Source organism: Lithobates pipiens, unplaced genomic scaffold, assembly GCF_037356315.1.
Source record: "Lithobates pipiens isolate NorthernLeopardFrog02 unplaced genomic scaffold, aLitPip1_a1.2 Scaffold_1, whole genome shotgun sequence".
Lineage (NCBI taxonomy): Eukaryota > Metazoa > Chordata > Amphibia > Anura > Ranidae > Lithobates > Lithobates pipiens.
The window spans coordinates 67,649,496-67,663,807 of NW_027507685.1; the positions used below are offsets into that span (position 1 = coordinate 67,649,496).

General features: G+C 45.7%; 1 protein-coding gene across 1 annotated transcript in view; it reads left to right on the forward strand.

The window, feature by feature from the left end:
• Positions 1-11,588: 11,588 nt before the first annotated feature.
• LOC143927916 (uncharacterized) overlaps positions 11,589-14,312 on the forward strand; it is a gene marked incomplete in the record, with an annotated part of 51,561 nt that continues 48,837 nt past the window's right edge. The window contains 1 exon segment of the mRNA XM_077452441.1: positions 11,589-11,954.

Here is a 14,312-nt window from a genome sequence, read left to right on the forward strand (position 1 = left end):
CAAAATCCGATCGTTTAAATTCCGATCGTGTGTAGACAATGCCGATGGACAAAGTGCCACGCATGCTCAGAATAAATTACGAGACGAAAGCTATTGGCTACTGCCCTCTTTATAGTCCCGTCATACGTGTTCTATGTCACCGCGTTCTGAACGACCGGATTTTCTGACAACTTTGTGCGACCGTGTGTATGCAAGACAAGTTTGGGCCAAAATCCATCGGAAAAAATCCAACAGATTTTGTAGTAGCAATGTACGACCGTGTGTATGGGGCATAAGAGTAGTATATTCAGAATAATGTGCACATTTTTACTCTACAAGTGATCCTACTGTGTACACATCCCTGATATCATTTGTGCTGATTCATCACCCCACAAGAGTCAGAATGAAAAAGCAAAATAAACCTCCAATTGATATATTTGTGGAACCAACACAAATGATCTCAAGGACACTTTCCCAGTAAGATCTCATTCGTGTAGTCCATCTAAGTAGGGTGGCTTTGTTCCCAGATACAGTACAGCAGGGCTATGCAATTGGCGGACGTCCAGCTGTTGCAAAACTACAAGTCCTATCATGCCTCTGCCTCTGGGTGTCATGCTTGTGGCTGTCAGAGTCTCGATATGCCTTATGGGACTTGTAGTTGTGCAACAGCTGGAGGTCCGCTAATAGCATATCCCTGCAGTAGGGCCACATAGGGCAAACATAGCCACACCCCCCCCCCCCCCCCCCCAAAGCTTCTTGTTCACAAATGCCTTAAAATGCAATGTTTTTAGGCACATGTGCATATTTTTTTCTTTACCGATGTAAATGAAACCTATTGGTGTTCCAGTGCCTGTGCACATAGGTGCCTAAACATTTGCTGTGTATAAAATAGCATTTTATGTGCATATACACGCACATACACATATACACTCACTGGCCACTTTATTAAGTACACCGGTTCAATTGCTTGATATCACATATTGCTAATCATCCAATCACATGGCAACAACTCAATGCATTTAGGCATCTAGGTGTGGTCAAGACAACTTGCTGAAGTTCAAATCGAACATCAGAATGGGGAAGAAAGGTGTACCAAGTGACTTTGAATGAGGCATGGTTGTTGGTGCCAGACAGGCTGGTCTGAGTATTTCAAAAACTGCTGATCTACTGAGATTTTCATTCACAACCATCTCTAGGGTTTACAGAGAATTGACTGACAAAGAGAAAATATCCAGTGAGTGGCAGTTGTGTGGACGAAAATGCCTTGTTGATGTCAGAGGAGGATGGGCAGACTGGTTTTAAATGATAGAAAGGCAACAGTAACTCACATAACCAATCGTTATAACCAAGGTATGCAGAATACCATCTCTGAATGCACAACACATCAAACCTTGAAACGGAAGAGAGGGCCGGAGCAAGAACGGACAGCAGGGAGGGGTAGAGGAGGGCCGGACATGACAGTGTGTCTAGTGACACACTAAACGGTGGGGTTTGGTAAAGGTATGGGGTGGGGTCGGAGAGGGGGAGTGGCGGAGCTAAGAGCGGGCGGTCGGGAAGAATCAAGACACGAGGAGGCAGTTTTTACCACCCACCCTCCCCTGTGGTATTGGTTTTACAGTTTAGGATGTGTTAATGTATATTTGTTGTCATTGCAGGATTAGAGGCAGTGGTCGTCATGACAGCTGGGGGGTTGGCAGTGTTTGTTTATTGGTCAGTGACGGTAGCAGTTATAGAGGTGGTAAAGTGGGTGGGGGGCTCGCCAGTAGATGGCCCCTCCAGTGTGTACATCAATGTTTTGATGAATACTGGTGTTGTTGCACTGTGGGAAAGGTGGTTGTCTCCGAGCAGTACAGTGGGAGGCCTATAAGGTTATGGTAAAAGTCCAGCAGTGCCTCCTGGTGTATATATATATATATATATATATATATATATATATATATATATATATATATATATATGGTAAGAAGGAGTTAGCTCCGTCACTGACCAATCAATCAGGTGAAACATGTTGTTTCTATGTGTTAATATGTTATTTTATTATTAAAGTTAATTTGGAGTTTTTATTTTGGTTGGTTTAATAAAGGCTGTTGTGGCCAGTTTACTCCATAAGAACGATGTGGTCTATTATTAAGGGAGAAGAGGAAGGAGTAAAAAGGAGCTATCTGGGCTACACTGGTCATGGGCTGCAGCACCAGAAGACCACACCGGGAGCCACTGCTCTCAGCTAAGAACAGGAAACTGAGGCTACAATTCGCACAGGCTCACCAAAATTGCACAATAGAAGATTGGGAAAACATTGCCTGGTCTAATGAGTCTCCATTTCAGCCGTGACATTCAGATGGTGGGGTCAGAATTTGGCGTAAACAACAGGAAAGCATGGATTCATCCTGCCTTGTATCAACGGTCCAGGCTGGTGGTGGTGTAATGGTGTGGGAGGGATACTGACTTGGCCCACTTTGGGTCTCTTAGTTAATTGAGCATCGTTTATACACCACGGCCTACCTGAGTATTGTTACTGACCATGTCCATCCCTTTATGACTACAGTGTACCCACAAAGCTCAAATCATCTCACCACTGGTTTCTTGAACATAACAATGAGTTCACTGTACTCCAATGACCTCCACAGTCATCAGATCTCATCCAATAGAGCACCTTTGGGATGTGATGGAACGGGAGATTCGCATCATGGATGTGCAGCCGACAAATATGCAGCAACTGCGTGATGCTATCATGTCAATATGGACCAAAATCTTTGCAACACCTTGTTGAATCTATGCCATGAAAAATGAATCCAGTTCTGAAGGCAAAAGGGGATCCAACCCGGTACTAGCAAGGTGTACTTAATAAAGTGGCCAGTTTATACATTCCAACAAAAAGTAGAATTTTTATGCTTTTGTGCGCACATAAGGCGTGATTATGCACATTTACTATACTGCCCATCCATTTTCATGCAGGAATGTTTAGCCAGAAATCTGAAGTTCATACATGAGTACTGTGTCCAAGTACCCTAAAGGAAGTTGGGGCAGAGGAAAATACAAAATAATATTTTTTGTACTCACCGACCGACACAGCTCCTCTCTTAGCCCTTGTACACACGGCCGGAATGTGTCCTATTGGACCATTTTGTAGGATAATCCGACTGTGTGTGGTATGCATCGGACTGTTTCCGTCTGAATATCCGTCGGACCCAATTTTCCAACTTGTTGGAAATATTTTCCGACAAACTGGTCCGATCGGACATACTCCGATCATGTTTAGAGAATTCCGATCGGACAAAGTGCCACGCATGCTCAGATCAAATTCCTACACCAAAGCTATTGGCTACTAGCGTAAACGTAGTCCCGTCGTAATGAAATAACGTCATCACGTTCTGAACAATCGGATTTTCCAACAACTTGGTCCGACTGTGTGTATGCAACAGTTTCGGACACAATCCATTGGACAAAATCCGTCGGACAAAATCCAACGGATTTGGTTGGCTGAATGTCTAACCGTGTGTACAAGGGCTTAGACCATTGGGCTGTATACCTTTCCCTTTGGGAGACACTAGGCAAAGTTGTAACACAACACTCAGAACTTTCAGTTCCGCCCAGGGGGCGGTCCCCTAGGTATCAACCCTCAACCCTGCCTTGCAGTAATCAGTATGTCAACAAGCAGTATAACGTAAAGATAAAAGGAGGGGTGGGTGCTGCGTCAGTCGGTGAATTACAGAGAAAAGGATTTTACGGTGTGTACAAAAAATCCTATTTTCTCTTATATTCACTAACCGACACAGCTCCTCTCTTAGACCATTGGGACGTCCCCAAGCAGTGCCAAACGAGGGTTGGGAAAAACAGCATAAAAACCTCATCCACCATGGCAAGTGGGAACTAGTAAAACCGTACCCACAAAACAATAGTGCGTGGAGAGATCCACCACAAAATCAGGGTACCCTCAACAGGAGTGACTACCCACAACCACACAAAAAAAAACTGCAGAAGTAATACAACAGTGCATTCTTAAAGGTACTGTGTTTTTATCAGAAAAAAAACAGAAAAAAACAAAAAAATATTGCATATTCAATTGCAACTATACAGCCGCCTGCAAAAACTTTGCGGCCAAACAGGCATCAGCCGATGCACTGACGTCTACCTTGTAGAACTTGGTAAACGTGTGGACAGACGACCAATTCGCCGCCTTACACACCTGAGCGACAGATGCTTAGTGTCGGAAGGCCCAAGGCGCTCCGATTGCTCTTGTAGAGTGGGCCATGACTGGAAAGTGCCCCTTCAAGGCATAGGCTTGGACTACAATCTGTCTGATCCACCTGGAAATGGTGGCCGACGAGACCGCCATGCCCTTCTTAGGACCAGCCACCGAAACAAACAGCGAGTCTGACTTCCGAAAGGAAGCTGTGGCAGACAAGTACACCTTCAGAGCCCTAACCACATCTAGAGCGTGAAGGGCCACCTCCTTGGGGTGTTTCGGCTTAGGAAAGAGAGATGGTAACACAATGTCCTCATTAAAGTGAAAAGCCGAGACCACCTTCGGTAGAAAGGACGGGTGCGAACGCAACACCACCTTATCCTTATGGATAACCAGATAAGGCAACTTGCAAGACAAGGCCGCCAGTTCCGCAACCCTCCTGGCCTAGGTGATGGCCACTAGAAAGATCACTTTCTGGGAAAGAGTCAACAGGGGAAACTCCCTGATATTTTCAAGCAGCGGGTCTTGAAGCGCCGATAACACCAGGTTCAAATCCCATGGGGGCAACGGTGGACGCACCGGAGGGACTACATGACGAACCCCCTGAACAAAGGTACTCACTATGAGTGAAATGCCAGGGATCACTGAAAAAAGACAGCCAAAGCTGAAATTTTTGCCCCTTAACCACTTAACAACCGGCCCATAGCCGAATGACGGCTACAGGGCAGTTGTTTAACTCTGGGAGGACGTCATATGACGTCCTCCCAGAATTCCGCTCTAGCGTGCCCCCTGGGGCGCGCACTCGAGAGCATCCGTGACCACTCATCGCGGACGTTTACCACGTGATCGCTCCGTCAAATGACGGAGTGATCACTTGTAAACAAATACCGATAGGTACAGAGGAGGGGGAAGAGATCGGTGTCAGCAGCGCTGTGGGCTGCATCTGCAGTGCCCACATCGCTGCTCACCGAAAATTAACCCCTCAATTCCCTGCCATTACTCTGCAATACTCTGCAATACCCTGCAACACTCTGCAATGCTCTGCAACACCCGCCAATACCCTGCAAAACTCTGCAATGCTCTGCAACACCCGCCAATACCCTGCAACACTCTGCAATGCTCTGCAACACCCGCCAATACCCTGCAACACTCTGCAATACCCTGCAACACTCTGCAATGCTCTGCAACACCCGCCAATACCCTGCAACACTCTGCAATGCTCTGCAACACCCGCCAATACCCTGCAACACTCTGCAATGCTCTGCAACACCCGCCAATACCCTGTAACACTCTGCAATGCTCTGCAACACCCGCCAATACTCTGCAATGCTCTGCAACACCCGCCAATACCCTGCAATGCTCTGCAACGCCATACTCAGAGATACTCAGCCATACTCGGAGATACCCAGCCATACCCAGCCATAGTCGGTGATACCCTGCAATACCCAGCCATAGACATCCCCCCCCGCCGCCCTCCGGTGCTTCTACCGACTCGCCAATACGATCAAAGCCTGAATCTTTTTTTTTTTTTCAGGCTTCCCAGCTTAGAGGTGAGATGCGGGGTCTTATTGACCCCATATCTCACTGTAAAGAGGACCTGTCATGCCATATTCCTATTACAAGTGATGTTTACATTCCTTGTAATAGGAATAAAAGTGATCAAAAAATTTATTTTTGGGGAAAAAAATGTCAAACTAAAATAAATAAAGTAAAATGAACAATAACATTTTTTTTTTTTTTTAAGCGCCCCTGTCCCCATGTGCTCGCATGCAGAAGCGAACGCATACGTAAGTCCCGCCCACATATGAAAACGGTGTTCAAACCACACATGTGAGGTATCGCTGCGAACGTTAGAGCGAGAGCAATATTTCTAGCCCTAGACCTCCTCTGTAACTCAAAACATATAACCAGTAAAAAAAATTGAAATCGTCGCCTTTGGGGATTTTTAAGTAGCGACGTTTGGCGCCATTCCACGAGCGTGTGCAATTTTTAAGAGTGACATGTTAGGTATCTATTTACTCATCGTAACTTCATCTTTCACATTATGCAAAAATTGGGCTAACTTTACTGTCTTTTTTTTTTTTAAAGCACAAAACTGTTTTTTTTTCCAAAAAAAAGCATTCGAAAAATTGCTGCGCAAATACCGTGCGAGATAAAAAGTTGCAACGACCACCATTGTATTCTCCAGGGTGTTTGCTAAAAAAACATATATAATGTTTTGGGATTCTATGTAATTTTCTAGCAAATAAATTATGATTTTTACATGTAGGAGAGAAATGTCAGAATTGTCCTGGGTGCTCCAGAACACCTGATGGAGCTCCAGAACACCTGTTGGCGCTCCCTGCATGTTAGGCCTCTGTATGTGGCCACACTGTGTAAAAGTCTCACACATGTGGTATCGCCGTACTCGGGAGTAATAGCAGAATGTGTTTTGGGGTGTTGTGGTATGCATATGCTGTGTGTAGGGATGAGCTTCGAGTTCGAGTCAAACTCATGTTCGACTCGAACATTGCCTGTTCGCCTGTTCAGCGAACAGTGAACAATTTGGGCTGTTCGCAGCAAATTCGAAAAGCCGGAACACCCTATACAAGTCTATGGGAGAAATCTAAAGTGCTAATTTTAAAGGGTAATATGCAGGTTACTGTCCTAAAAAGTGTTTGGGGACCTGGGTCCTGCCCCAGGGGACATGGATCAATGCAAAAAAAAGTTAAAAAAACGGACGTTTTTTCAGGAGCAGTGATTTTAATAATGATTAAAGTGAAACAATAAAAGTGTAATATTATACAACTGTCCCTGCACAAAGTGTCATTTGTGCAGGAAAAAAAGTCTTTTAAAATCACTTGCAGCTATATTGTCGGTCCCGTAATACAGAGAACACTCAATGAGTGTTCTCTGTATTAGCCGACAATTCATTCATTCATTGATAAAAAAAAAAAAAAAAAAAAAAAGCGTGGGGGTTCCCCTAAATTCAATTACCAGGCCCTTCAGGTCTGATATGGATATTAAGGGGAACCCCGCATCAAATTTAAAAAAAAATTGACGTGGAGGTCCGAGCACGCAACCGCAGGGAAAGAGGGGGGACGAGAGAGCGGCCCCTCCTCCCTCCTGAACCGTACCAGGCCACATACCCTCAACATTGGGAGGATGCTTTGGGGGTCTGTGACCCCTCAAAGCACCTTGTCCCCATGTTGATGAGGACAAGGGCCTCATCCTCACAACCCTGGCCGGTGGTTGTGAGGGTCTGCGGGCGGGGGGCTTATCAGAATCTGGAAGCCCCCTTTAACAAGGGGACCCCCAGATCCCGCCCCCCCTGTTTGAAATGGTAAGGGGGTACAAAAGTACCCCTACCATTTCACAAAGAAAGTGTAAAAATGGTTAAATAAGACAAACACACTTTTGAAAAATTCCTTCATTAAAAATAAAAAAAAGATTCCAGCGGTGCTAATCCACTCTTGCTATCCAGCGACGAATCTCCGGGGTCCAGCGATGGATGATCATATCCAGCGAGGGGGGATCTCTCAGTCTAGCGCTGTCCATACATCCGTCTTCTGTCTCCATTGTGGAGACACTGCGGAGATCCCAGCGCTTACGTTTCTTATATTAGGAGGGCGGGGCCACCCGTCACCTGACCCCGCCCCTCTGACGCTGGAGAGGGAAGCCAGGGGTACCCCAGTGACGTGTGGGTGACCCCGCCCCCTCTGATGTAACGCAGGATGTGAGGATGAGGCCCTTGTCCTCATCAACATGGGGACAAGGTGCTTTGAGGGGTCACAGACCCCCAAAGCATCCTCCCAATGTTGAGGGTATGTGGCCTGGTACGGTTCAGGAGGGAGGGGGGCCACTCTCTCGTCCCCCCTCTTTTCCTGCGGCCTGCCAGGTTGCGTGCTCGGATAAAGGGTCTGATATGGATTTTTAGGGGGACCCCCACGTCAATTTTTTTTTTTATTTGATGCGGGGTTCCCCTTAATATCCATATCAGACCTGAAGGGTCTGGTATGGATAATTAGGGGGACCCCTACGTCAATTATTTTTTTAAATTTGACACGGGGTTCCCCTTAATATCCATGTCAGACCTGAAGGGCCTGGTAATTGAATTTAGGGGAACCCCCACGCTTTTTTTTTTTTTTTTTATCAATGAATGAATGAATTGTCGGCTAATACAGAGAACACTCATTGAGTGTTCTCTGTATTACGGGACCCGACAATATAGCCGCAAGTGATTTTAAAATACTTTTTTTCCTGCACAAATGACACTTTGTGCAGGGACAGTTCTAAGCACCAGAAACATGCTCCCCTTCACAGGCATACTATAGATATCCCCAGCTACAAAATTTAAAGGAATATTACACTTTTATTGTTTCACTTTAATCATTATTAAAATCACTGCTCCTGAAAAAACGGCTGTTTTTAAAACTTTTTTTTGCATTGATCCATGTCCCCTGGGGCAGGACCCAGGTCCCCAAACACTTTTTATGACAGTAACTTGCATATTACCCTTTAAAATGAGCACTTTAGATTGTGAACGTTCGAGTCCCATAAACTTTAATAGGGTTCTAAAGTTCACACGAAGTTTAGGTCTGTACGCGGGTTCTGGTGCGAACCGAACAGGGGGGTGTTCGGCTCATCCCTAGCTGTGTGTGAGAAATAAACTGATAATATGACAATTTTGTGGGAAAAAAAAGTTAAAAAAATCTTGATTTTGCAAAGAATTGTGGGAAAAAATGAAAACTTCAAAAAACTCATCATGCCTCTTACTAAATACATTGGAATGTCTTCTTTCCAAAAAGGGGTCATTTGGGGGGTATTTGTACTTTTCTGGCATGTTAGGGTCTCAAGAATTGAAATAGGCCGTCAGTACTTCAGGTGTGATCAATTTTCAGATATTGGCACCATAGCTTGTGGACTCTATAACTTTCACAAAGACCAAATAATATCCACCAATTTGTACTTATTTTTACCAAAGATATGTAGTAGTATAAATTTTGGGCAAAATTTATGAAGAAAAAATTACTAATCTGCTAAATTTTATAACAGAAACAAAGAAAAATTATTTTTTTTTACAGAATTTTCTGTATTTTTTCTTTTATAGCACAAAAAATAAAAAAACGAGTTTTGATTAAATACCACCAAAAGAAAGCTCCATTTGTGTGAAAAAAAGGACAAAAATTTCATATAGGTCCAGTGTTGCATGACTGAGTAATTGTCATTCAAAATGTGAGAGCACCGAAAGCTGAAAATTGGTCTTGTTATTAAGGGTGTTTAAGTGCCCAGTGGTCAAGTGGTTAATAGTGCTTAACGCCATTTTCTGGTCTACTCCTCGCTAAAAAAACAGCAGGATCCCGGATATGGAAAAAGGAGCGTGGATGCCAACCTTTCTCCGCACACATGGAGATGTAGGCCATCCAGGAACGATGATATATCTTCCGAGAAGAAAAATTTCCATGCTCTCAACATAGTTGGGATCACCGAGTCCGACAGACCCCGGTTCCTCAACACCTGTCTCTCAATAGCCGTGCCGTTAAAGCCGGCGATGGTAAAGCAGGATGGAGAATAGAACCCTGAGACAGAAGGTCCTCTCGTAATAGCAGTCGCTAAAGTGCATCTGCCACCAGACGCACCAGGTCTGCGTACCAGGGACGCTGAGTTCAATCTGGGACCACCAGTTATTATATTACTGGGATCCCCTCGGCTTCCACTCTGCAAATCAGATGTGGTAACAGCTTCAGTGGAGGAAAGGCATAGATCAGCTGGTACTGATCCCACGGAGCCACCAGCGCATCTGACGCGTCTGCCCGCGGATCTCTCATCCTGGACACGAATCTTGGCACCCTCCGATTGAGAAGGGGGGCCAGAAGATCCACTTCTGGTGTGCCCCACCTCAGGCACAGTAACCTGAATATCTGCGGATGCAACGCCCATTCTCCTGGGTCCAGCATCTGGCGACTCAGACAGTCCGCCTGCCAGTTCTCCACTCCGGGAATGTAAATGGTCGACAAAACCAGTACATGTCGTTCTGCCCACCGAAGTATGTGAGTGACCTCCCGTGCCGTGGCTGAGCTACTCGCCCCCCCCCCTTGGCGATTGACGTATGCCATTGCAGTGGCGTTGTCTGACTGGATCCTGATCGGAAGTCCTTGCAGCCGCATTGACCATGTAGAGAGGCACAGCCTGACCCCTCTCAGTTCGAGCAGATCGATCGGCAACTTGGATTCTTCCGTCGACCAGAGGCCCTGAGCCGACTGAACCCCCATTACTCCACCCCAGCCGAAAAGGCTGGCGTCCTGTGTTATCACTGTCCACTTTAGAAGTAGGAACGACTTTCCGGCCTGAATCGCCAGAGACCTCAGCCACCAGATCAGTGATTCTCTGACTGACTGGCTCACCTGAATCTGACGATCCAGGGACAACTGAGATCTGTCCCATTTTGACAAGATCTGCAGGACTCTGGTGTAGAACTGGGCAAACGGTACAGCCCCAAAGGAGGCCACCATGAGCTTCAGGACTCGCATGCAAATGCAAAGTGACGACCACCTGCGGTTCATCCGCAGTTTTACCGCGGATCTAAGAGTCTGCAGCTTGTCTGAAGGGAGAAAAACTCTTGCTTCCATTGAGTCTAGCAGCAAGCCTAAGTACTTCAAACGCTGAGTCGGTACAATCACCGAGTTCTTTAGGTTCAACAGCCACCCCATAGTTTGTAGACGCTATAACTTTTGTGCAAACCAATCAATATACACTTATTGTGATTTTTGTTTACCAAAGACATGTAGCAGAATAGATATAGGCTGAAATTGATGAAGAAATTTGTTTTTGTTTTTTTCATTTATTTATTGGGTATGTTTTAAAGCAGAAAGTAAAAAATATTGTTTTTTTTTTCAAAATTGTGTGTCTTTTTTTTGTTTATAACACACAAAATAAGAACCGCAGAGGTGATCAAATACCACCAAAAGGAAGCTCTATTTGTGGGGGAAAAAAAAGGACAAAAAATTCTATTTGGGTACAGTGTCGCATGGCCGTATCGCAAAAAAATGGCCTGGTCATGAAGGGGATAAATCTTCCGGAGCTGAAGTGGTTGAAGGAACACAGTGGATGGAATGTCATTTATTTATGTTTAGATTCACAGCGGTGTAAATAAAGTTGGGTGAATTGGAAGTGAATGAATACACTGGGCGATCAGAATTGATGGAGTGCTCCTTTAACAGAGCAGCATCCTGAGGACACATGAGGCGGGGTCAGCCGAAGTGACATGTGTCACCACCGCTCCTCCCCCTTCAGGCTCACCAAAACACTGATATCCCCGCCCACATTGTATTCCACTAATTCATTCTTCGACTCCCTGTCCTAAAGACACACCCAAGCCGCGCCTCTCCTATTGTGACGTCCCCCATCCCTTACTTCCAATTGGCTCGTTCCTCCGCCGCTGCATTCCTCCCCGAGGCTAGCAGATTTGAGAGCGATCATCGTGCTGCTTTCTATCGCAGACCCAGCGGGATGCAGGACCAGACAGAAACCGCTTTCACTGATTGGCTGGCCGGCCCGCTACTCAGGGGATTCCGCGCTGTGATTGGAAAGCGGTCTAATCCTCTTTTCCGTTTCCTGTTTGGATTTTTTCTGTAACAACAATACAGAGCTGGCAGGAGGCAGCGGGACTGTCCCGGGGAGACGGAGCGATGAGGAGCGCTCCTGTGTGCTGGCTGTGGGCGGTATAGAGGGAGAGCCTGCACCGCCATATACTAACAGGACCGGCATTGCTGCCCGCTGTGTTATCTACAGGAGAGTCTGCACACAGCAGGTGAGACTGGGACAGTATGGGGGGGAGGGGGGACTACAGGGCTCAGCATGCCCACATCACTGTAGTCTGCCCTCACATGCTGCTTTCTTGTCTGTCATACTCATCCCGGGGCTTCAGTCCTTTCTGAGTATAGAAATGTCATGTGCTGGGCTGTGTCTGCACCGCAGAGGTACGCAGGCCAGGCAACTGGCATTTTCATATCGCCATGCCTTATACGAAACCCAAAAGCATTTATTATATTGCAGCTTACCGATTCTTATATGTGATGGCTGCATTTGTTTTCCTTTTTTTAAGACTTTCTTTTATTTTCACCTGGTGATCCAGACAGGAATGGCCCATAAACACGATCCGAATATCACACAAAAACTGTCGCCCGAGGAAGAATCGTACGATTTTTGGATTGTATGTACACTACTTTCTAGAGCCGATCACGACAGTTCATCCAATATTATTCGATCGGACAAACAATCGAACAATACCAGATCGTACGATTTTCAGTTTTAGTCAGTATAGTTGTTGTACGAAAATACAATACAATACAATTGCATTACAACACATGACATCACTTCTGATTTTTTTTTTTTTTTTTGTCGTACGAGAATTTTCATGACTTTAGTTACCTCTTCAATTTCTAAGTGAAAAAAGTCGTACGATCTTCAGATCGTGTGTACAGGCCATAAGTCTGTTTTTCAATGGAACAAGCTGTCTTGCAGATGTAGCAGTTGGAGAGATGAGACAAACCATTTAAAGGCAGAAGGTTGAGATTTTTTATCTCAATGTGTTCTATTCATTAAGATAAAAAACCTTCTTTGTGCAGCAGCCTCCCTAACTACTTACCTGAGCCCCATCTCTTTCCAGCGATATCCACGAACCTTTAAGCCGTTCAAGACGTTCCTCCTCATTGGCTGAGACACAGCATTGGTTCCCACGGCTCTTAATCAAAGTCAGTCAGCCAATCAGGGGAGAGAGGGGGCCAAATCAGGGCTCCATGTCTGAATGGACACACAGAGCTCTGACTCGGCTCCAGTGTCCCCATAGGAAGCTGGTGACTGTGGGGGCACTCGATGGGAGGGGCTAGGAGCAGCAAAGAGGGACCCAAGAAGAGGAGGATCTGCTCTGTGCAAAACAAATTTCACAGAAGAGGTAAGTATGACTTTCGTTTTTTGTTTTTAAGAAAAAAAAAAAAGACTTTACAATCACTTTAACACTGACAGAGGTTCTTACAATGTTCAGCTTTTATGTGAATATAACCTTTATCCCAAACAGGACAAAACGGTTTACTGTAACTTTATAAAAAGTGGGAGCTGGAGTTCAGCCTCACTTTGTTAGGTCTGATTCACACCTAGGCATTTTTTTTGCATTTTGCAGATTTGCACTACAGAACGTGTTCCATAGAAAACCATGGTAAATGAGCTGTAGTGCAAATCTGCAAAAAGCACTAAAAATGCATAGGTGTGTATCAGGCCTTAGTGTATCTAAATCTGCTAATACATCTAAGGCCAGCCATACACAATGCAAATTTGGTTGCAGGAAAGAAAATTTGCATGATTCCCCCATCAACACAGACAGTGTTGACAGGGGAATCCCTGCTGCTGAGCAATTGTCTTCTCTCGATGGGGGAAGCTGTCCTGCCAGGAGAAGACAGTTCTTATCGCTATCTGCTGTAGCATCCACTAGCAATAATTGCATGGAAATCTGACAGGCTGGTTGTATCCAAGTTGATCGATCAACCTGGTACATTCAGCTTGCCTATTAATGGTTCAAATCTTGGCTGGTTCCTGATGTACCAGCTGAGATTAGAACTGTGTATGGCTGGCCAAAGGCCCCTTTCACACAATTGGCACGCTCAAATCCACCCGTTTGTTTGTTTTTCAGGTGGATCCGAGTGTACCACCCATTGACGTCTATGGGCAGGCAGATGTCAGCGGTGATGTCTGCTGACACCCGCCTGCCATCCGATACGTTCGCCCTCCATCCAGCGGATTGGATGAAATCGGACAGGCTTCATCCGATCTACCCATAGAGAAGAGCGGGGCTCTGACAGGTCCGTCTCCACTCACTGTGCAGGGATGGATGTGTCAGAGCCCCGCTATTCTCTATGGGGAGATTGGATGAAGCATGTCTGCCATTCAACCAGCGGATTGGATGAAATCAAACGTATTGCCAATCCTTGGTCAGCGGAGCGATTCCCCGCTGAGCTAGTGTAGTCCATCCAGCAGATACGCGCTGTGTGAAAGGGGCCTTACACTCCCCTCCCCCCAGACTGACAATGCAGCTGTCCAAAGGTGCCCCTGTGCTCCTTCATCCAGAGTGGGGGGCTCTGATACAGGAGGTTTGTTGCAGGCCAGATCACCAGGG